The sequence below is a fragment of the Sus scrofa genome, chromosome X (assembly GCF_000003025.6).
Source record: "Sus scrofa isolate TJ Tabasco breed Duroc chromosome X, Sscrofa11.1, whole genome shotgun sequence".
Classification (NCBI taxonomy): Eukaryota; Metazoa; Chordata; class Mammalia; order Artiodactyla; family Suidae; genus Sus; species Sus scrofa.
Genome location: NC_010461.5, coordinates 35,710,814 through 35,733,858, shown reverse-complemented (window position 1 = coordinate 35,733,858; position 23,045 = coordinate 35,710,814). Strand labels below are relative to the sequence as shown.

The following is a 23,045-nucleotide window of genomic DNA, read 5'->3' as shown; positions in this document are numbered from 1 at the left end:
AGCCCTTGATTCATTCACAGCTTCAAAGACACCTTCCAGAATAGTATAAGCCGTAGGGGGCAGGCCGGGAGGGGGGGTGCTGCTTGCAGCAGAGAACGCCAAGCAGCGCAGAGGCCTCGGAGTGGTCTAAGCATGGAGTAATCATTTGTAAAGCACACCGGCTGGACCGGAGAGAGACCTGGAAAACCCAGGCGCGCCTGGGATTTGGAGCGCTAAGGTTGCTGCACTGGCTCGGGGCACGGCTTCGGGGCAAAGGGCGGCTGCAGGGGTCTTGCGACGCTTGCAGAGGGGTCCTGAAGGGACGGCGACAGCGGCTCCCGGGGCTGTGGCGCGCGCGGAACGCGTTGCGGAGGGCTCGCTCTGGCGCCCTGGAGGGCGCGCGACAGGCGAGAAGCCTCGGGAGGTCTCCAGAGGCAGTTGGCGTCGGCTGCGCTTCGCAGGCGCGTTCGCTAAGATGGAGCCAGCAGTTCCGCGGAGGAGGGGAGGGGAGGGGAGGGGACGGGAGGGGAGACGAGGGGAGCGAGGAGAAGGATGCGCGGGCGAGCTGGTAACCGTCTGCAGCGAGGAGTGTAATTGCCCCTGTGACCGCGGGCGGCGAGGGCGGGGCGCGCGCCCGGCCTCCTCCCTCCCACTCCGCCGCCGGCACGGAGCCGGCGTTGGGCTGGGAAGGCGCAGAGTAAGTGCCTCGAGGGCCTGGCCGGCTCAGCTCAGAGCGAGGCGGGTGTTTGCCTTCGCCGCCTGGACGTCCTTCCTCGGCGCTCCTGCCTGGGGTCTTCCTCCTGAGCGCAGCCCACTTCCTTTGGCCCCCAGGCCCTTCCAGCTACCGGTCTCCCGTTCCCTTAGGGTGCGCCCCGGCCCGGGCGTCGGATACCAGCTGCGACCGGGCGACATCATTCCCTGGAGAGCGGCGTTCCCTGGAGGGGGCGCAGCGGCCAGCCTCGGGGCGCGCGCGCGGGGGGGGGGGCGGATGACCTATGAGACCCCTTCACCCCACCTCGGGCCCGCTTGGGCCCCGAAGCCCGCACGCATCCGGGGGCGCCCTGGGCGACCCCAGCTCGGCAAGGCCGAGCTTGGCTGTGCCCTCTCAGCCGCCCGTCCCTAGGTCAGAGGGGAGAGGGGACTTGGGGCCCTCTTCGGGTCCCCGGATCTCCCCGCGCCGTCGGCGGGTGCGCTTAGCCCTTTGGTGGGTTCCCGGCCCCGCGCCGAGCTGAGGGGGCCGGGTCGGAGTTTGAGAAGGGGGCCCCGGCCGACCCGGGATTCCGGAGTTTGTAACCCGTGTAGTTTCTGGCTTTCACGGCTCGTTTGAAATCTTCCCACAGGAAGATGTCTGCCAAGGAGGCCTGCGCGGCTCGTAGCCCCGCGTGGCCACCCGGGTGTGTGAGCGCGCGGGCGTGCGTGTGTGTATGTGTGTACACGCGAACGCGCGCACACGAGCCCCCGGAGAGGCGGGAGGGAGCCGGTCCTAGCACTTTCTCGGTGGCAGTGCTGCGATCGCGTCGTGTGGCGCGGGGCCTGGCACCCAGGGCTCGCCTGCGCCCCAACCTCTGCCCCACGGGCGCCCCCGGCGCCCCACTCGCACCTTCCTCCCTGCTCTCCAGCAGGGACTGTTAACCCAGGCAGGTGACGGCGCCCCGGCGCCCGTCGCGCGTTGGTCTTTATACCTCGTGAGTTCAACACTAATGAGTTATGGGTTGGCCCACGAAAACATAATGTGTAAATTAGGAATTTAATGATGTGTAAGATTAAAAGCTGCGCAGGGTTGCATTTATTTAAGGCTGCCATCTTGTGTTCGCAGAGAAATTACTTGAACGACATTGACCCCCCCTCCCCCGCAGGACCGGAAATGGCACGAGGGCAGGGGTGGGTCCTGGGGGCTCCAGCGGTGGGACTTCAGGCCCCTCTAGGCTCTGTCGCTGGAGAGGAGGTGGTCTGTGGCGGCTGAGGAGCGACTTTGGGTGGGCACATTCGCAGGAAGCCTGCAGAGCGGCTGATGGAACTCTTTCTCCCTGTCTGGGGTCTGAGATTGGCAAGGCCCACAGGAGCTGGCGATTTCTGGGAAACTTACTGCTTCTTCCTGTCCTGATGCACTCATGTGCTGTAGGGGTTGTTTCCAGAATTGGAAAGCATTTTTTTTTGGGGGGGTCTTTTTGGGGCAGCATCCATGGCGTATTTGAACCCTGGCTAGGGTTCAAATCGGAGCTGTAGCTGTGGGCCTTCGCCATAGTCACAGAAACTCGGGATCTTAGCCCTGTCTGTGACCTAGGCCACGGCTCACAGCAATGCGGATCCTTAACCCACTGAGTGAGGCCAGGGATCGAACCCTCGTCCTCATGGATGCTAGTCGGGTTCGTTAACTGCTGAGCCTCGACCGGAACTCCAGCATCTATTTTTTTTAAGTTACGTATTTACTTATTTATTTTGCCCAATTCCCTTCATTTGTCCAAGCTGCCAGTGTTGGGTCTGCCCTCATTGACATAAAGCCATCCCTTGAAGCATCTAGGAGCCCCAGACCCAAGCAAGCCTGGAATCTGGATCCTGAACCCTGTGGTTTATGACAGATTCAGATCACTTTTTGTAGGATTCTGTTCTTTTTTCTCTTTTTCTGCAACTTTGAGGGGAAATTGAAAGCAGAGGCTCCCTGCTTTTATCCTCTGACACTGGGGCTCCCTGCTCTGTGCCAGCAGGCCTGTGTACAGGCCAGCAGCCCACCTCGGTACTGCTGATCCCCGCTGAGGTCAGCAGAGCTAGGGAGATTTTGCTTCCTACAGTTTTCTTTTTCCAACGAAAGCTTCTGGTGATGTTTGTGGCTTGAGTGAGGCTCCCTCTCAGGTGCTCCTCCGACCCAAGGCAAGGCATGTGATGCCATCTTGGGGAGGCCGCGCAGCACGGCCACCAGGCCAAGGCTTCATCTGGTTCTTTGGCCAGGGTGATTGGCACGTGGCGAGGCCTCTGGGACACATTCCTGCCCAGTCCTGCGGTGGCTGAGAAGAGAATGAGGGAAGGCTGGACCCTCCTGGGACCCAGTCCAGAGCTGGCTGCTCAACCCTGGGACATGAGGGCTTTCCTCCCTAAGGGACCACGTTCCATCTGCAAGAATGCTTTGGCTGGAGCTGTCTTTGGCGGGGGGGCGGGGGGGGGGCTGGGAGGAGTGAAAGCAAAGAAGAGATTGGATCATGAACTTAGGGAACCAAGGCACCTGTCTTGGTAAATTACAGGGTGCCAGGGCCTGGAGGGACACGGGAAGGCCCCTAGTGTGTGTTTTCCAGGCCTTGAAAGAGTTAATGGGAGAAATGCTGTTCCTGGATTGTCTGTTTGCTCAGGCCCCACACTTATCTAACCAATCACTGAAAGGATATAACTTTAGAAGTTTCATTCTCTCTCCTGCTTGGCTGGGAGTTTCAGAAAACCCTTGCTTAAGTAATCGTGTTAATCCTTTCAAATTCCTTAGGGTCTGAGGCCATTTGGTGTTTCCACTTGAGGTCTGTTAAAAAAAAAAAAAAAAGACAAGGAGAGAAAAAGGCAGCCTATAATAAAGGGCATTGCAACATACCCCTCTGAAAAGGACCCCCCCCCCCCGTGACATGGCTATGCTGCCCAGATAAGCTTCCTAAGTGTGTCCCCAGGTTTCTGAGAAATGGTACTGCCAGGTCTGGATGTTGGCAGCAAAGGGAAAGATCAAAGGGAAGCCAGGTGATGGGGCCACAGGTTCCCTTTTGTTGGAAACATGAAGGGGACACTTGACCTCCTTGGGGAGCTGGGGGAAGCATATCACATTGTGGGGACCAGGTCAGAGTTTGAGGTGCTGCTGATAAGACATGCGCGGTTGGAATCAGAAAGAAGGTGTGTGGTTTCACTGAGCAGCTGTGGCCAACTTTTTTTTTTCTTTTCGTTTTAGGGCTGCACCCGAGGCATATGGAGGTTTCCAGGCTAGGAGTTGGATCCGAGCCACAGCTGCCGGCCTACACCCCAGCCACGGCAACACCCGATCCGAGCTGCATCTGGGACCTACACAGCAGCTCGCGGCAACGCCAGATCCTTAACCCACTGAGTGAGGTCAGGGCTCAAACCTGCATGCTCACGGATACTAGTCAGGTTCTTAAACCGCTGAGCCACAATGAGAACTCCAAAAGCAGGCCAGTTTTTAGTTATTTTTATCATGGTTCTTAAATTCTTTGCCTTTTTTTTTTAAGATTCCCTTTTGCTTTTTAGGGTCGTACCTGCAGTATATGGAAGTTCGGGGTCGACACAGCCACGGATCTTCTTTCATTCGTGTTTGTTGCATGATTGTCCCTGAGGGGTCCTTTTAGGCCTGGACCTGCCCTCTGCAGCCCAGGCCAGCCTGTCACGGAAAAGGGCCATGCCACCACCTCTGTCCCTAGCCACACTGTCCCTGGTCCAGGCCTGAGGGCGGCGGACATCCTAGCCCTTTAGGCCGCCTGTGAGGATCCCCCCTCCCACCCCGAAATTCTTTATTGAGCTATCATAGCAAGCTGGCCAGACCTGTTCCCAGTTCTGGTGACATTCTCCAGGGTTTCGTTTCGTCCTTTATACACCATTCCCAGAGAGGCTGCAGGAGGAAGTGAAAGAAGGCTTGGCTGGATTTTGTAGCTCTTTTCTAGTCCATTCTGCAGCTGATCTGGCCTTATATGCTTAGGCAAGCCTCCCCCCAACCTGGCACCCTAGTGGGGGTGGGGGGAAGGGGAGATGATTTCTAAAGGCCTTTTCAGCTCAGACATTCTGGCAACTTCTTTGACAAGGCTGGAAGGAGCTAGAGTTCACATCCTCAAGACAGGATATGGCAAGAAGGCAGTTTTGGATTGATTGGGGGGGGGGGTTGGGAGTTTATGGCTTTGTTGGCAGCTCGTCAGATGTGGTAGATAGCTTTGGTTTTGTCTGCTCAACATTTGGTCCCCTTCTAGATTCAGAACCCACACTTTGGGGGAACCACTGCTTTCTTGTGTGTGTGTGTGTGTGTGTGTGTGTGTGTGTGTGTGTTTGGCCATCTTGCGGTATATGGAGTTCCCAGGCCAGGGATCAGATCCGAGCTGCAGTTGCGGCCTAAGCGGCAGGTGACGACGCTGGATCCTGAACCCACTGTGCGGGGCCAGGGATCGAACCTAAGTCTCAGCGCTGCAGAGAAGCTGCTGATCCTGTTGCTCCACAGTGGGAACTCCAGAACTACTGCTTTCTGACTCAGTCCTAGTGCTTTGGTGGGAGGGGATTGACTCGTCTCCTGGCTGCAGAAGTGGAATGAATGGAGCATTTGAACCTGTCCCCTTCACCCCACTTTGGCCATGGTGATTGGTTTGGAGGTGGGTATGTGACCTAAGTGGGTCCCAGAGAGACGGTTTCAGAACTTGCAGTTTCTTGAGGAGAAGAGAATCGCACTTTATCCTGGGGTTTCCCAAAAGATAGGCTCTAAGTCTGGGCTGGCTGGCAGCCTGAGAAAGGAGCCAACAAAGACAGAGCAGAGCCGGGTGACGGAGTCTTCATTGTTTGAGCTCCCGGATCCCATTGAACCTGAAGCCAGCCCTGCCCCAAGATATTTCAGTTATGTATGCTTAAATCACTTGGGCCTGGGTTCTGCAGCTTGCAGTTGAATCTTGATTTACCTGCCATCCTGGGGAAGCATGGAGGTTCCTACCGCCAGACAGCTTCAGAAAAAGTTCAATCCAGGAGGTATGGAACCAGGATGGGAACTCAGATCTCTTCTTTCACCACAGTGCTTGGCCCAAGGAACTGGATCATCATGGAGGTGTTCTTTTTTTTTTTTTTTTGGCCTCGTTCGGTGTTTTCAAAGGACCCACCCAGCGGTAAACCACGTGTGCTGGGGCATCTTCACCGCGGTTGCTGCCAGGGGAGAACGTTGCTTTTATTTCCGGGGGAGCCTGTCCAGGATTTCATGCTTCGCTCTCAAACCCTCTCCTGAGCTGTCCTCCCAAGATTCACTTCCTTTCTTTCGGTTTTCTGTTTTGTTTTCTTATCCTCATTCCAAGGACATTTTCTTGACTCCCGTCCATTCCCTTAATTGGATCTTCTATAGTCTACTTTAGAGACACTTCCCAGGCCTGGGTCTGGAAACAGTGCTTGGCCCATAGGAGTGAGTAAGTGCCTGCTAATTGTTAGTGTGCCGTGGCGTGAATGACGTGGCCTCCTTTCCCCTTGTCCACCAGACGTTGATACTCTGAGCCGTTCCTAACAGCTCCCAGTCTTGCAGGAAACCTTATCAATATCTGCGACAGAGGTGACCATCTTCCCGGCTCCGGCCTAGATAAACGTGTGCGAGGCCCCTTCCCTCCAGCCCGGCCCCGTCACGGTGTCAAATACCGAGCGCCCTGGACCAGGAGATAAGAGGAGACCTGGGGTCAGGCGAACACTTTAGTTAGTCTCACTCACACCCATTTCAACTCTCCTCTGCTTTCTCATTCTCCACCTTAGAGGCTGGACAGTGAGCTTCTCAAACTGCCAGGCTTTTTGAGAGCTAGCGGTGGCCGTGTGACTCAGTTCTGGTGCAGGAGAGGTAAAGCAGAAATGTCTGGGAAGGGTTTCCCTTCCCCAAGAGAGGCCAAACCTTGAACAGAGAAGAATGCGAATCCCTCTGTCTCCTTCCTGTCTGGAACTCAAAGCCGGTGCCTGGAGGTGCGGCAGCCGTTTTGGGACTATGAGGATGAAACCTGCGTGCCGTGCGGGAAGGTAGGAAGGGTCTGGGTCTTGGGTGCCTGGAGCAGAGAGATGCACGAGCCCTGGATTCTGTATGTTCCTCTGGACTTCTCTTCTAAGAGAAAGATTCACCCCTTACTCAAGCCCCTGTTTGTCAGGATTTCTGTTACTTGTAGCATTCTTATTTCATTTACCTGGGCTCTGGTCCCAGCTCTACTCTGATTCACTGTGTGGTCTGGGGAAAGTGACCTCACCTCTCTGGGCCTCTGTTTCCTCATTTGGAGAATGAATATCTGCGAGGACATGCTTTAGAAAATTCTAAAACAACTTTTTTTTTTTTTAATGGCCACACCCATGGCATATGGAAGTTCCCAGGCTGGGGACTGAACCGGAGCCACAGCTGTGGACTACACCACAGCTGCAGTAACACTGGCTCCTTTAAGCCACTGCGCTGGGCTGGGAATCCAACCTGCACCTGTGCAGAGACGCTGCAGTCAGTTTCTTAACCCACTGTGCGTTTGGGGGAGTCCCAATAACTAGCCTATTTTGATTGATGAATGTAGCTTTATTATTTATTTATTTATTTTTTGGTCTTTCTATCTTTTCTAAGGCCGCAACCTCGGCATGTGGCGATTCCCAGGCCAGGGGTTGAATTGGAGCTACAGCTGCCGGCCTCCACCACAGCCATAGCAACGCAGGATCCGAGCCGTGTCTGCGACCTACCCCACAGCTCACAGCAACACCAGATCCTGAACCCACTGAGCGAGGCCAGGGGTCGAACCCGCAACCTCATGGTTCCTAGTTGGATTCGTTAACCACTGAGCCACAAGGGGAACTCTGAATGTAGCTTTATATCTTTTCCTGGTGTCTCGGCCTGTGTTTAGGCCTTATCATCTCAGACAGCCTGGGGTCTCCTGACACCCAGGTCTGCGCCGCTTTCTAAATTTCGCACACTACCACACACCCCATTAACCCAAAATATAGGAAGACTGCTTTGTTATGCTTAAAAATTGCTAATGGTTCTTTTACCCACAGAGTAGAATCCTGAGTTTTTTTTTTTTTTTTTTTTTTTTAATTCTCTACAAATGTCAAGGGGCGAATATACTACTGTGATAACCAAGATCCTATGTAATTGGCTCTAAAACAGAGAACTGATCAACTGAATAAAAAAGATTCTAGAAAGAGATTTAAAACACCACAAATAATTAATCCATGACCAAGCAACTGAATCACATTATTTAATATTTAATAATTATTTAAGAAGTCTTATTACGAGTTATCGGTATAGAGAAGAACTGACTGCGATGTTTATCTCACGCCAGACCCTGACCTCGCCCAAAATTCTGGATGGACCGGAGTTAAATATAACAAATATGTAAACAACATAACCAAAAACCTAGGCGAAAACAGAAGCATATTTGTAACATCTACAGGACGGTGAAGTGGGCTTCACAGAAAATGACAAGGACAAAATGCTATGTTTCAATATGAAAATAAAGAAATAAGAAATAAAGAATAAAAAGAAAGAATTAATTTTTGCACAATAAAAGTGTGGGCTGGGAGTTCCCTGGTGGTTTAGTGGTTAGGATTTGGCGCTTTCCCCTCTGTGGCCCGAGCTCAGTCCCTGGTCTGGGAACTGAGATCCCATATGAAGCTGCTGCCACCATAGCAAAAAAAAAAAAAAAAAAAAAGGGGGGGTGTCTGTTGGGCTCTGCAGTTTTACCCCCCTTTTTTTGTCTTTTTAGGGCCACTCCCAGGGCATATGGAGGTTCCCAGGCTAGGTGTCTAATGGGAGCTATAGCTGCGGGTCTACGCCGCAGCCACAGCAATGCCAGATCCTGAACCCACTGAGCGAGGCCAGGGATCGAACCCCCAACCTCATGGTTCCTAGTCGGATTCGTTTCTGCTGCGCCCTGACGGGAACTCCAGGAGTTGGATTTAGGTCAGCTCCACACATCTCTCATTCCAGGATTCAGGCTGAAGCAGTGGAAGCAGGTACCTGGAAACCTGTTCTCACAGCGGCGGCGGGAGTGCAGGAGCCCAGGGCAAACGGAGCAAGCCCATTTCAAACCTCTGATTGTACCCCATCGACCTACACGCCATTGACCACAGCGAGTCACGTGGCCCAATCGACATCCGTGTGACCCGGAAGTACATTCCTGCCGGGGAGGAGGGGGTGCCTGACGGGGTTGGAGTGGGACGGGGGCGTGAATATTTGCCCAGCAGGGCTACCGTCTAATACAGTGTGTACGGTGTGTGGAGAGACCCAGGGCCCAGCTACAAAGGCCCGAGGCCGGAGGAGTGGAACTGAATCCCTTGGGACCACACAGAAAGATCTAGAAGGAAGCAAGATGAAGTCGGGGCTATCAGCGGGTCATCAGTGACGGGGAGCTGGGAGCTGGGATCAGAACCTGCCACGGGTCCTTTACGGCTTGCATGTAAATTGCTTGCAGTCAGACGACAAAGCCGATCTGGCAGAAGCGGAGGGCTCGTGCGGGTGCAGGTAAGGACACTGAATCCGCTGCGGACACATCGCAAATCAATTTTACCCCCTCAGTGGTTTCTCCCTCTCTCCCTCCACCGTTCTTCCTTAGTGGGGAAGAATTTGGAGTCCCATTTTCTTATTATGAAATATTGGGCGGTGGGAAGGCATAACCTTTTCAAAGCAATCCAATTAAGCTTCTGGACCGGGGAGTCTTTTCTCTCAGGTGTCTGCCGCCGGAGTCCTTCGAAAGCCAGAAGAGAGAGAAGCGGGCAGTCTTCTCTAGATGAGGGGGCAGAGCTGAGGTTTGGCTGGAATGTTTCCAGGTTCTCCTCGCTGTGCGCTGTGCGCTGCTTCTCGCGGGAACAGAATGGGGGGGGGGGGGCAGGCCAACCCGGTGTGTTCCCGCCTCTCCGAGAGCCTTGCCCCCTGATAGCTGAGGAGCACGCACACCCTTTCCTCTTGGCTCTGCCCAGTGCATCTGTCACAGGCTTGCTTCTGAAAGGGGCTGCAGGAGCCGATGCGCACCAGCCGGAGAGAACCCATCATACCGGTCTGTTCCCAAGTCTGCAGTCCAGGATGTCAGGTTGTTAGCTTGAAATCAGCCAGGGTGGGAGTATTTACACCACAGAAATTGGCAAACACTGCAAACAGGTTTGTTTGTTTTTGTTCCTGGAGAGCCAGTTGTTAAACTTTTACCAGCATATCGCTGCTGCTGAGGAAAAGTCCAGTCCATTGAGCCTTAGAAGGGTCTTTCTCAAGGTTTTTCCCCAAGTCTACCGTCCTCCTTCTAATAGAGGCGAACAAGGGCGTGTGTGTGTGTGTGTGTGTGCGTGCGCGTGTGCTTGCAGGGGTGTGTAGTAATGGAGTTGTACTCCCCCTTGTTGGTTCAGCTCTTAATATAGAAGACTTCAAGCATTTTATTTTTAAATTCAACCCATCCTGCTTGAGGCTGATGGGCTACCACCTGGACAGAGGCAGGACCGCGGTGGGAAGGTTCGCAGGAAGTGGCCAAATCTGCAGGGGCTGCCCAGATCTATCCTTTTTTATTGAGCACATGCCTGTCATCCATCACCAGAAAACGTATAAATCTACCCAGTGTTGAAAAGCCCCAGAATGAATTGAATGGAATTAAATGTGCGCCGCGTGAGAGGCCTCTGCTGGCGGACTCCCCTTCATCTTGCCTCAGATGTTGAGGGCTTGCAGAGCTCAAGAGACATGTATGGAATGAATGAATGAATGAGTGAGCGAATGAATGAATGAGTGAAGGCGGAAGGTGATTTTCCGTGCCTCTGCTCCTTGCCGTCTGAAAGTTTATTCAGCCAGTTTGGTTTGTTTTGAGCACCCAACCTGTGGGTGTGAGGCACTGCATCCCCAAGACAGCCTTACCTGGTTGTGGCCTGGGGCCTCAGCTACTTGATCTGTGATCTGAGGGCAGGGTCTGGGCTTTCCGCCTCCCAACCCCCTGCCCTGGCCACACAGATCCCATCATTAATTCCTGCCGGTGCCGCCCCCCCCCCTCGTCGCCCCTCTGGCATGGTGTTGGCAATCTCCGAAGGAGAAAGGGATAATTTTTGTCTCCTGTCACGTAGCAAAATAAAAGCTTTTGGCAAGCACGAGGCCTGGGAGGCCTTTCCTGCCACACGTATAATTAGAACTTTGGGCTAAACCCATCCCTGAGGAGCAAAACATTTCATTTGAAGGCACATGCTTTTTGATTTATTTATTAAAAGAAATTTTTTTTTTCCCAAAAAGCACCCCCTTTCGTTCCCTCTGATGACATCACGGCTGAACACAGCCCACCGCTCTTCACCACTGTAGAGGCGGACCATTTTGCGGGCCGTATTTTACCTCAAGCCCTTATGGACCATGACTAGAGCATTCCAGCCCTGCACACGGAGCCCGGGATGGGCATTTTTCTTCAGGTGCAAGGATCATTACAGGGAATGCATTCTTAAACCAGGCCGGCTCCCAGCACACCATTTCCACATATGGATATTAATTTATGTGATCACTTGAATGCAAACGCTCAGCTGTCTCCATAAGTTATAGAAGCAATCATCCCAGGGAGCATCGGAGACACCGAGAGTCAATTCTTGTGTAATAATTTCATATTCGAGCCAGGGATGCCAAATCACGGCCCCTTTGGATAAAATGTGAGCCCGTGGAAGCACTCCCCTCCCCCTTTTTATTATTGTGCATTTTATTTCTCCATAAAATACGTTTATGCCCTGGAAAAACAAACCAACCCAGGGGGCCAGGCTGACAGTGTGATGCAGGGGGTACCTTCCTGGCGCTGCCCGAACTTCTGACTCCGCCACTAGCAGGCACCCCAACGGGAGTGTCTCTGGGCAGCACTGCCAAGGAATCCCTCCTGGGGCCTGAACCTTGCGTGGGGGGAGGCACCAGAAGATTCCCAGGTTTGGAATGGAAATCACCCAAACTTGGGATGGAAAGAGATCATGTGGTTCCAGTTCCCATCCTGGTGGAAATCTTCTGTTCCTTTTTTATTAACGAAAAAACCCCAGGAGTTCCTGCTGTGTGGTGCCAGGAGATAAGCTGCATCTCTGTAGTGACCTGACACAGGTTTGAACCCCCAGCCTGGCACAGTGGGTTAAAGGATCCGGCATTTTTTGTTTTTTGTTTTTTTTTGTCTTTTGAGGGCCGCACCTGCGGCATATGGAGGTTCCCAGGCTAGGGGTCTAATCGGAGCTGTAGCCACCGGCCTACACCACAACCACAGCCACGCAGGATCCAGGCCACATCTGTGACCTATACCACAGCTCACAGCAATGCCTGATCCTGAACCCACTGAGCGAGGCCGGGGATTGAACCTGCATCCTCATGGATACTAGTTGGGTTTGTTTCTGCTGAGCCACGAGGGGAGCTCCTCAACTGAGGTAAATCTTCCTCCTCCTCCTCCTCGTCCTCTTGCGTCTTCTTCTCCTCTGCCGACCAGGTCATCTCTCTTTCCTTCAGGATCCATTCTCTGTTGCTCTTCATCTTTCTCTGTGATGGTGCAGGCTTCCCTTAGCTGGACCCCCAGGGAGGGGGTCTCTTCTCGCGTCGCGGGAGGACGTGGATCTCGGGCATCGCGTGCGTGTTGGGGTCAGTGGTTGGTGAGCCCCATTTTAGGTGAGCAGGTGGGGAGCTGAGATCTTCCAAATGATGAATCCCGGAGTGGGGGCTTTCTTCCAAGGCACCAGTCTCCACAACAGGCTGCTCCAGTTCTCCTCAAAATGCGTTCCATCTCTTCAGAAGGCCATCTTTCCCACTTTCGTTGCTGAGGTTGTTGGAGAAAGGCAGGCAGGACCCCAGTGTCAACTCTCAGAAACCAAGGGGCTCTTCTACAGCCAGAAGTGGGGAGCATGGTGGGGGCGGGCGGGGGTGGGGTGCAGTTGTCTGGCTGCAGCCCCTCAGTCAATCCCATTCCCGGCCACATTTCCCACGCCTGCCCTCAGGGATCCCCCCCCCCCCCGCCCCAGTCTCAGCCCGGAGCCTCTTCCTCGAACCTCCTCGCCTGGGAGGATTCCAGCTGCGGCTCCCTCTGCTCTGCGTCGCCTGTCACCACCCTTCCTTCTGCTCTCTGTCTTCCAGAAATGTGTTGAAATCCCTCGTCTACTGACACCCCGCCCCCCTTCCTTATTGTGGGTTTATACCTTTTCTGTTCCGTCCCCCTCCTGTGAAAGGGAGCCTGGGAGGGAAGGGAGAGAAGCACGTGTGCTCCGAGTATGTCAAACAGGTGATCTACACAGAGCGTTCTGCCTAGTATTTGCTCAACAAATGTCAGCTCCTCTTAAAATGATTGCCTGCTGTGGTCGTGTCTCAGGGTGTGTGGGGAGAGGTGCGGGGGTCAGTGGGACAGTGGCTTCACAGTCAGGGCAAGAAGATAGGGAATGTGGCTGTTTGTGGTCTCTCTCAGGGAATCTTTCCGGTCTTCTCGCTGTCATTTTTCTTCCTTAACATTGATTTTTTTTTTTTTTTTTTTTTTTTTTGCTTTTTAGGGCCACGCCCATGGCATATGGAGGTTCCCAGGCTAGGGGTCGAATCAGAGCCACAGCTACCCGGTCAACGCCATAGCCACAGCCACAGCCACAGCAACGCAGGATCCTAACCCACTGAGCGAGGCCAGGGATCGAACCCCAAACCTTATGGTTCCTAGTTGAATTCGTTTCCGTTGCTCTACGATGGGAACTCCAACATTGATTTTTAATTGCATTCATAGAAAATGAATACATCCCGTTGTAAAAAATTGTAAATCCCCCCCCCCAAAAAAAAGAAAAAAAAATAAACAAAAAAATGTAAAACCTGAAATAACTTCCCATCCACTGCTTCTTCTGTCTCAGCTTGGGTCCTGGAATAGGCCCTGCACAAGGAATTGGGGGTCCATCCTTTATTTGGGAGGTGGTCCCAGGAAGCCCCGGGAGAGGGGTGCAGAGATGGACCAGGGAAGGGAAGGGAAGAAAACCAATAAAGGACAATAAAGGGATGGTTTTCAAGCAAGTTATTTGTGTGGGCAGCTGGGGCTCAGGCCCACCGGGGACCTCTGGGAGTCAGTGAAAAGTGATGCACGCAAGGAGCCAGCGTGCTGGGGGATTTCTCTACTGTGCTTGCTTCCCAGCTGAGCCCCACGGTGGGGGTCTTTGCCGTGGCCCCCGAGACTACAGACAGTACTGTCCCCTTCAGCCCCGGACATTCCTCTTGGAGGTGAGAGGGCGCCAGGCACTTCCACTCCTGGAGCACATATCATTTGTCTCCCCCACAGTCTTGGTGATAAGAGTGGGGAGTCTCTTCAAGTCTTTCTTTCTTTTTCTTTTTTGTCTTTTTAGGGCATATGGAGGTTTCCAGGTTAGGGGTCCAATCGGAGCTACAGCTGCTGGCCTACATCACAGCCACAGCAACGAGGGATCCAAGCCATATCTGCGACCTACACCACAGCTCACGGCAACACCAGATCCTTAACCCACCGAGCAAGGCCAGGGATGGAACCTGCGTCCTCGTGGATACTAGTCGGGTTCGTTAACTGCTGAGCTACAACAGGAACTCCAAGTCTTTCTCCCTATAGCCTCCTTTACTTCCTCCCCTTGAAAAGCCTCCTCCCATCAATCCAGCAGCGTGTACGGCACGGGTTCATCCTGGTTTGAGTTGGCAGCCTGTGCCCATCTCTTTCAAACCCTGAGTTCAGGGATATCATAGGGGTGGCTTAAAATCAGCCGTGGCGGAAGTACTTCACACCACGGGTATTGGCCAGCAGACTGCAGAGCGCGGCTTTTCTCCCAGGTGTTAAAGCTTTGCTACCGCACCAGTGTATAGCTTCCAAGTAAGAGGAGATACAGGGGACCAAGAAACAAGCTAAATGCCATTACAAGGAAGCCACCTGATACATCTGGAAGGTGGGACATTTTGCAGAACAACTGTCCTGCTGTCTTTTTTAAAAAGCAATTAATTAATTTTGTATTAAAGTACAGTTGATTTACAATGTTGTGCCCATTTCTGCTGTACAGCTGTCCTTTTGTCTTGAATACAGTAGGATCCATTTAGAAAGGACCTGGCTAGGAGTTCCTGTTGTGGCGAAGCAGAAACGAATCCGACTGGTTCTGGGTTTGATCCCTGGCCTCCCTCAGTTGGATTAAGGATCTGGCATTGCTGTGAGCTGTGGTGTAGGTCACAGATGTGGTTCGGATCCTGCGTTGCTGTGGCTGTGGCGTAGGTGGAAGACTCGGCTTGGATCTGGCGTTGCGGTGGCTGTGGTGTAGGCTGGCGGCTGCAGCTCTGATTCCACCCCCAGGCTGGGAACCTGCATAGGCCTTGGGCGCGGCCCTAAAAAGACTAAATAAATAAATAAATAAATAACAGCATATTCTCTGACGGGTGGCACAAAAGGCAGGGGGGAGAAGCCAGAGATTTGAAGCCTGAGAGGGGTTAGATGTGCTCTTCCTGGTTCGGAGACATATAGGAACCAGAGAACAGCCCAGGAGGAAACGGGGACCTCAGTCCTACAGCCACAAAGACCTGGATTCTTATAATCAGCCAAGCGCGCTTGGAGGTGGATTCTCCCGCAGCCCCTCCAGATGAAAGCCCAGCCTGGCGGACACCTTGACTCTGGCTTGGGGAGAACCCAGAGCAGAGAACCAAGCCTTCCCAGACTTCTGACTGCGGGAGTGCTGCGTAAAAAATGGGTGGTGTTTTAAGCTGCTAAATTTGTGGTAAATTGCTGCCCAGCAGTAGAAAACCCAGACAGATGTGCGCTCAGGTGTGAACGGTGGTGATCCCTGGAAGGTGAGAGCGTGAGATTTTTATTTGAAACTTTTTGGTGGTCTGCATTGTCTCATGTTCTACGGCATGCCAGTTCTTCCATTCTATTAAAAGGATATTTAACCTGGAGTTCCCGTTGTGGCGCAGTGGTTAATGAATCTGACTGGGAACCATGAGGTTTCGGGTTGGATCCCTGCCCTTGCTCAGTAGGTTAAGGATCTGGTGTTGCCGTGAGCTGTGGTGTAGGTCACAGATGTGGCTTGGATCCCGCGTTGCTGTGGCTGTGGTGTAGACTGGTGGCTACCACTCCGATTGGACCCCTAGCCTGGGAACCTCCATATGCCGCAGGAGCGGCCCTAGAAAAGGCAGAAAGACAAAAAAAAAAAAAAAAAAAAAAAAAAAAAAAATTCCCCTCCTGGCTCATCAGTAACGAATCTGACTAGTATCCATGAGGATGCGGGTTTGATCCCTGGCCTTGCTCAGTGGGTTAAGGATCCGGTGTTGCCGTGCGTGAGCTGTGGTGTGGGTCACAGATGGGGCTGGGATCTGGTGTTGCTGTGGCTGTGGCGTAGGCCGGTGGCTACAGCTTCCATTAGACCCCTAGCCTGGGAACCTCCATATGCCGCAGGTGCGGCCCTAAACAAAAAAGAAAAAAAGAAAAAAATGGGAAAAAAAAGGATATTTAATGAAAACCCCTTCGGAAGACTGGAGCGGGGGGAAGCCCTCCCTTCATTTCCTCCCCATCTGAGAACCCAGCACAGCGTTATTCTTTACCTCCTCCGTGATATTTGCAGTATTTAGTACCACTTATGTTGTTATTAACATAATATGTTTAATTTAAAATCATCTTTTTTTCTTTGGAAAAAAAAAAAAAAGCAAAAGCACAACCCTAAATGCTTTAGCTTTCTCCTGAACAATAATATTCATGAAGCCACGGGTTGGCTGTGCTGGTTTTCTTTTTCCTAGCACATCAAAATACATAACCATAATTATTAAAAAAATACGGGTCTGTGTACCTCCAGCAGTATACAAAACAGGCTCCGGGAACGGCTGATCCCATATAATCCTCCCACAGCTTTGGCTTCAGTCGAAAACAAAAGCCTGGGAGGGGGTTGGCCCCTGGGTGCCTGGCAACTTCAGCTGGGGCCCTGCCCACAAAGCCCAAAGGCTGGGGACGCCAAGGCCTGGCTACTGTCTGGGACACGGAGGAGAAAGAAACCTGTCCCAGGAGGAGGTAAAGCCTGGCTTTGTGCTTCTAGAAACTGCCCTTCCCATGGATGGATGTCAGAACCCGGGCTTGACCCAGACTCATGTCGCTTTACCTCGCAAGGAAAAGACTGAAAGCTTGAAAAATCCCAGAAAGGGGAGTTCCTGTTGTGGCTCAGTGGGTTAAGAACCCAACTAGCATCCATGAGGATGTGGGTTCGATCCTTGGCCTCGCTCAGTGGGTCAAGGATCTGGCATTGCTGTGAGCTGTGGTGTAGGTCACAGACGCAGCTCAGATCCCACATTGCCGTGGCTGTGGTGGAGGCTGGCAGCTGTAGCTCTGATTCGACCCCTAGCCTGGGACCCTCCATATGCTGCGGGTGCGGCCCTAAAAAGACAAGACCAAAAAAAAAGTTCCAGAAAGGATTGGACATCAACCCAAAGACCAATAGACGAAAAAGGGGGTTTTGCCCACTTTTTGTTTTAAACAGAGGAAGGAGGGAGCAGCAGAAGGAGGGAATTGGATAAATTTGGGTTCAAATTTGGCTAGACCTCATGGGAGCTCTGTATTAGGTTTTTCCTGGTCAGAGAGCTTTCCAGCTGGGTCACTTGGATGAGTTACTTCCCTTCTCTGAGTCTGTTAACTTATCTCTCAAGTGGGACCACGAATAAGGTGGGTTTTGCAGAATGTTGGCCATGAGGTTGAAATGCATTCCTACTGAAATAATACTTCCTGCAGCCTTTGTGAGCCCCGTGTCTGGATGTGGAGAAGCAGGGATTGCGTGGTCTTTTCACTGGGGGTCCCCCCTTCTGCCCTCACACCTCTACAGTCTGCTCTGACAACAACACTCAAGAGGGATCCCCTAAAACCAGAGTCAGAGTTTGTTCCTTTCAGCACAGACGCCTCCAGAGCCTCCTTAGGGCTCCTGAGTTAGAGCCAAGGGTATTCGGAAGGCTGTGCCTGATCTAGAACCCACCCGCTTCACTTCTCTGAGCTCCTGGCCTATTGCTTCCCTCTCCTCCACTTCAGCCACTGCTACCTCAGGGCCTTTGCACCAGCTGTTCCCAGGCCTGCTCTTTCCCCATTGTCCACAGAGCTCCCTCCGGCCCCTCCCCAAGTCATTGATGACATGTCTACTTCTCAGTATGTACTCTTTGGAAACCTGCAACCTTCCCCCTGTCCCTGGTCCCCAGGTTCCCTGTTCCCTTCCTGCCCAATTTTTCCCCTTCCCATTTCCCATTATAAAACACACTGCATGTTACATGTATTTGTTTTCTACCTTTCTCCCCCCACCCCAAGTCTTGGGGGGAGACTCCACGACTAAGCTCCACAACTACAGGGATTTAAAAAAAAAAAAAAATCTGTTTTATTCACAACGGTTTCCCAGGGCCTGGAACAGCCAGTGACATATAGCAGGTGCTTAGTGATTATTCATTGCATAATGAACGAACGAGCGAGCGGATGACAGGTTGGGAGGATTAAGTGGGGCCGTGAGTGTGGGGCCTGGGGTAGGTGCGCCGTGGCCTGATCTGCAGAGGGTATCGCCTCGGGCTCCTGCCGGCCTTGGCCTGGGGAGCCTGCTTCTTTCCTGAGACCCCTTGCGGTTTGAGCACCAGTGGCTCTGCTTTTGGAGCAGCCCCTAGCCGGCTCTGCAGCTTTTGCTGGATCTTCAATATGTGATTTCCCCCCATGGACAGAACGAGAATCATTGAAAATCATTCATGAGAAACTCACGCCTCTGCTTTCCGCAGGCAGCTTCGCAGGCCTCGAGCTCCTGGGAGGGAAGGTGCAAAGCAGAGAGCGAGAAACATTGGGCCCGCTTGCTCATCGCCTCGTCCTCTCCCCACCAGTGTTTCCTGAGGCCTGGGACAGAATTGCTGCCATTGGGGGCGGGAAAAGCCGCTTGGGTGAAGGCCGAGGCCCTGTCTGGGCTTCTCTTCTGCCCAGTGACAGGGTTGGTTGTGTCCCCAGCCTGGCCTCCTGCGGCCCCTCCGTGAAGGGCCTGTGTCCCGCCCTGGCTGGCTCCCTTTGGTCTGTTTCCGACCGGTGAGGGGTGGCCCCTGGGGTTCAGCTGTGTCGTCCATGTGCCTCCCAGCCCTTTACTGGTGGCAAAACCTACGGGGTTGGGATTTTTGCCGCAGGGCAGCTGGGTTCCTCCTGCGGGCTTGCCTTGGCCTGCCCTGTGTGGCAGACACGTTCAGGGCCCCACCCACCTGCCGCAGCCTCGCCTCTGAGCTCAGAAGACTGCTTGTTGCCAACACCTCTGACTCTGCCTGAGGCAGTTTTTCTGGATTACTACTCGCCCAGCCCATCCCTCAGTTGGGGGGATTTTTTTTTTTTTTTTTTTTTTTTTTTTTTTTAGGGCCGCAGGTGCGGCATAAGGAGGTTCCCAGGCTAGGGGTCGAATCAGAGCTGCAGCTGCCAGCCACAGCCACAGCCGCGCCAGATCCGAGCCACATCTGTGACCCACACTGCAGCTCGTGGCAAAGCTGGATCCCCAACCCACTGAGCAAGGCCAGGGATCGAACCTGCATCCTCATGAATACAAGCTGGGATCATTTCTGCTGCGCCACAATGGGAACTCCGGAAAGTGTATTTCTTACTATGGATCATGCTCAAAGAGTTCCAAAGCCGCTGGTTGAAGCCAGTTTGAGTTGAGATTTTCTGTAACTTGTAGCCAAAATTATCTGCAACATCCTTTCTCTACCCCTCATTCAATCATACAAACACTTTTCTCTTGGTCCTTCCCAACCAACCACGTGGCACTTATTTCTGCCCTGAGTCTTTTTTTTTTTAGGGCCACTCCCAGGCTAGGGGTTGAATCGGAGCTGTAGCTGCCGGCCTACACCACAGCCACAGCAACGCAGGATCTGAGCCGTACCTGCGACCTACACCACAGCTCACAGCAACGCCCGATCCTTAACCCACTGCGTGAGTTAAGGAACCCGAGTCCTCATGGATACTAGCCGGGTTCATTACCGCTGAGCCATGACTGGAACCCCTGCCCTGTCTTCATTCACATTCTTGCCCCCACCTGCAAAGCCCTTTGCCTCTCTCCCCCCTCCCCCCACCTGCCCGATCTGATCCTTTAAGTCCCATCCAGCTGAGCGCCTTCCTTCTGTGAATCCCCGGGAAGAGTAGTGTCTAGAGTGGGTAAGCGTGTGGGCTGTGCAGCCCTGCTCCCTGGATTCGAATTCCCATTCTGCCATCTCTTTGCTCTGTGACCTTAGCCAAGTTAATGAACCTCTCTGAGCCTCGGTTGCCTCACCTGTAAATGGGAATCAGTACAGTTTCTGTCTCAAAAGGTGGTTATGAGGATTAAATGAAGTGATGCTTGTAAAGTTCTGGAACAGTGCCCAGGCCAGCCAAAATGTTTTATAAATGTCTGTGAGATAAATAACTGAAAGTCGTCAGTGGGTAGGGTATGTGCTAGTGCATGCGTCTGCGAGTGCCCACGCCAGGGCACCTGCCTCTCTGCAGGGTCGGTCTGGGATCTTGCTCCTCCTGGACCTTGAACTTCCCTCTCAGTTCCTGGCTGGCCTTGGCCTCAGCCTGCCTCCTCTACCCCATGCCCTGGCTGCTCTCCCAGCAGGTAGCCAGGCCCACCTCCAGACTGCTCACTGCTCAGAACTGCCCCTTCCACCCTCAGCCCTGGTGCCTCTCCTGCCAATCTGGGTGGGAACCCCGGAGGAGGCTTTCGCAAGCTGATTTGGTGTCGAACTCATCTTTTAAGTCACAAGGGGAGAAAAGGGGCTTCAAGAGCGCTTGAGCACCGTTTCGTTGCCGAGAAGGTGGCAGGAGGGATCCTTTTGGCTCCCTAAGGTTTGAGAAGGATGGGATAATGCTAGTGATGGTAAAAAAAATGATAATGGTACCTCCGAGCAGCCACTGAGCATGGGGTGTGTGTGTGTGCGTGTGGCACTGACCTGCCAGCCCTGGCTGGCGACTATACAGAGCTACCTCACCAAACCACTTGACACCCCTGCAGAGCAGGGACCATTATCCCTGCCTGCAAGCTGATGGAACCGGGAGTTCCCACCATGCATGGTGCAGTAGGTTAAGAATCCCACTGCAGTGGCTAGGGTCTCTGCAGAGGTGCGGGTTCAATCCCTGGCCTGGTGCAGTGCATTAAAGGATCTGGCATGGTCGCAGCTGTGGCTCAGATTCAATCCCTGGCCAGGGAACTTTCATGTGCTGCCAGTGCGGCCATAAAATTAAAAAAAAAAAAAAAAAAAGCTTAAAAAAAAAAAAAGACGATGGAAGAGAAGCCCAGAGAGGAGAAGTCCCTTTTCCAAGATCACACAGCCGAAAAGAGGGTGGGAGTGGAGCGGAGGCATGGCAAGTTGGAGGAAGCTCAGGTTTGACTTTTCCCAAAGCCCCCTCTCTTTCCTCCTCCTCTTCCAGGAGCGACCTTCCTGGTCCACTGGTCCGAATCCTCCCGAAGGTGGGGAGCCCACTGTGACACCCCGACGCCTCCTCACCGGCGCCGAGCCTGGCCTGGGCGGTCCCTCCCCAGGCCAGCTGGGTTTCGCTGGAGAAAATGTGATTAAAGCTGGTCTCTCCAGAGAGGGTCTGTTTTAAAGAATCAAAGGCTTGAAGCGAGAGGAATGTTCATAACGTTCACGGCGGTCTTTGCTGCCGGGTTTATTTCCAACTGGCCTTGTGCTTGGGCGGCCGTGGAAATATTAGACCTCCCAGCAAAACCTGCAGGCTTGTCAATTCAGAAATGGAGAGGGGGGACGATGAGAATCAAAACCAAACCCCATCTCCAGCCAGGGTTAGAATTCCGATGGCCGCTAGGTACCCGGACTCCTTACCGCGTGAATTCAGCATGGAAAAAAAAAAATCCATATCTGTGAAAGCGGAGCTTCTCCAGCCCACTTTTAATTGCACCTGGAAAGGGGCTTAATATCTCAGCCAGTTTCTCCATCATCTTTTGCAAATCTTGGGCTGCTCGGGTCCCCGGGGGGTTTGTGTAATAAAACGGGATGGTTAAAGGGCATGTTTCTGCATTAACGAATCTTTCTGCACTGGCTGGGCCCGAGCATTATGTAAATGTTTACTGTAATTAAGTGATGAAGTTGTTACGGGGCAGGATTTTGGTTGCTGGTGAGGAGTTCCTGCCGTGCCCAGTCGTGAATAGTCACCGGACAAGGAAGAGGAACAGGGAGATGCCGAGAGGGGACAAGATGGAAACGTATGCGTGATGTGTGGCTAACCCTGGGAATAATCGTCTGGTTATAACATGCCCTTCAGCTGACTATACAAGCAGGAGCTGGAGCCGTGTCTGGGAAAGGCAGATCTGGGCTCAGACACGTCGATTTGCCTTCCTGCCTCTGCTGCGGTGTGGTGGCCACGCTTCTGTCACACTGCTTTGGGCTTAAAGTAGAATTTCTCTTGCTTGATCCCAAAGCCGAGAGGTTATGTGGAATTCCAGCACCCATATTTGTTGGACGTGGTTTTTTTTTTTTTTTTTTTTGAGGGAGGGACGGAATGGTGGAGAATTCCTGCATTTAAAAAAAAACCCATGGATGTCTGATTTTCATGCAGTGAAACACCCATCTTTAAAAACATACAGCTTTATCGAGGTATAATTGACATACAATAAACTGCACTTATTTAAATTATACAATCGAATGCGTTTTGACATATGCATCCACCCGTGAAACCGTCACCATAATCCGGATCCTGAGTGTATCCATTGCTCCTCGAGGTTTCTTCCTGCTGCTCCCCACTCCTGTCTCCCCTCCGCCCCCAGCTGCCTCTCCGTGGCCCCCATCCCCAGGCAACCACCGATCTGCTTTCTGTCACTGTAGACTGGTTTGCGTTTTCTACAGTTTAATATAAATGGAATCATGCAGTAAGTACTCTCTGGCTTCTTTCAGCAAGGTTATTTCGAGATTCATCCACGTTGCGTAAATCAGGGGTTGGTTCCTTTTCCTGACGCGTCGTATTCCACTGGACACACCAAACCTTGTTATCCATTCTCCTCTAGGTGGATGTTCGGGTTGTTTCTAGCTTGGGGCTCTTACAAATAAAGCTGTTATGGGAGTTCCTGTCGTGGCGCAGTGGTTAACGAATCCGACTAGGAACCATGAGGTTGCGGGTTCGATCCCTGCCCTTGCTCAGTGGGTTAAGGATCCGGCGTTGCCGTGAGCTGTGGCGTAGGTCGCAAATGTGGCTCGGATCCCGCGTTGCTGTGGCTCTGGCGTAGGCCAGTGGCTACAGCTCCGATTAGACCCCTAGCTGGGGAACCTCCATATGCTGCGGGAACGGCCCAAGAAATGGCAAAAAGACAAAACCAAAAAAAAAAAAAAGCTGTTATGAATGTTCATGTACATATACTTTCACTTCTCTGGGGTAAATAGCCAGGCTAGGTCATGTGGCAGGTATCTGTTTAACTTTATAAGTTAAAGACCCAAACAGACATTTTTCCAAAGA

General features: G+C 52.8%; 1 long non-coding RNA gene across 1 annotated transcript in view; it reads left to right on the top strand.

Annotated features, from left to right (window-relative positions):
* Positions 554-23,045, top strand: part of LOC106506944 — a 41,235-nt gene continuing 18,743 nt past the window's right edge. The window contains exons 1-3 of the long non-coding RNA XR_002340733.1: positions 554-676; positions 6,439-6,693; positions 8,630-9,163. This is a non-coding gene — a long non-coding RNA (uncharacterized LOC106506944). The remainder of the gene's footprint in view (positions 677-6,438; positions 6,694-8,629; positions 9,164-23,045) is intronic.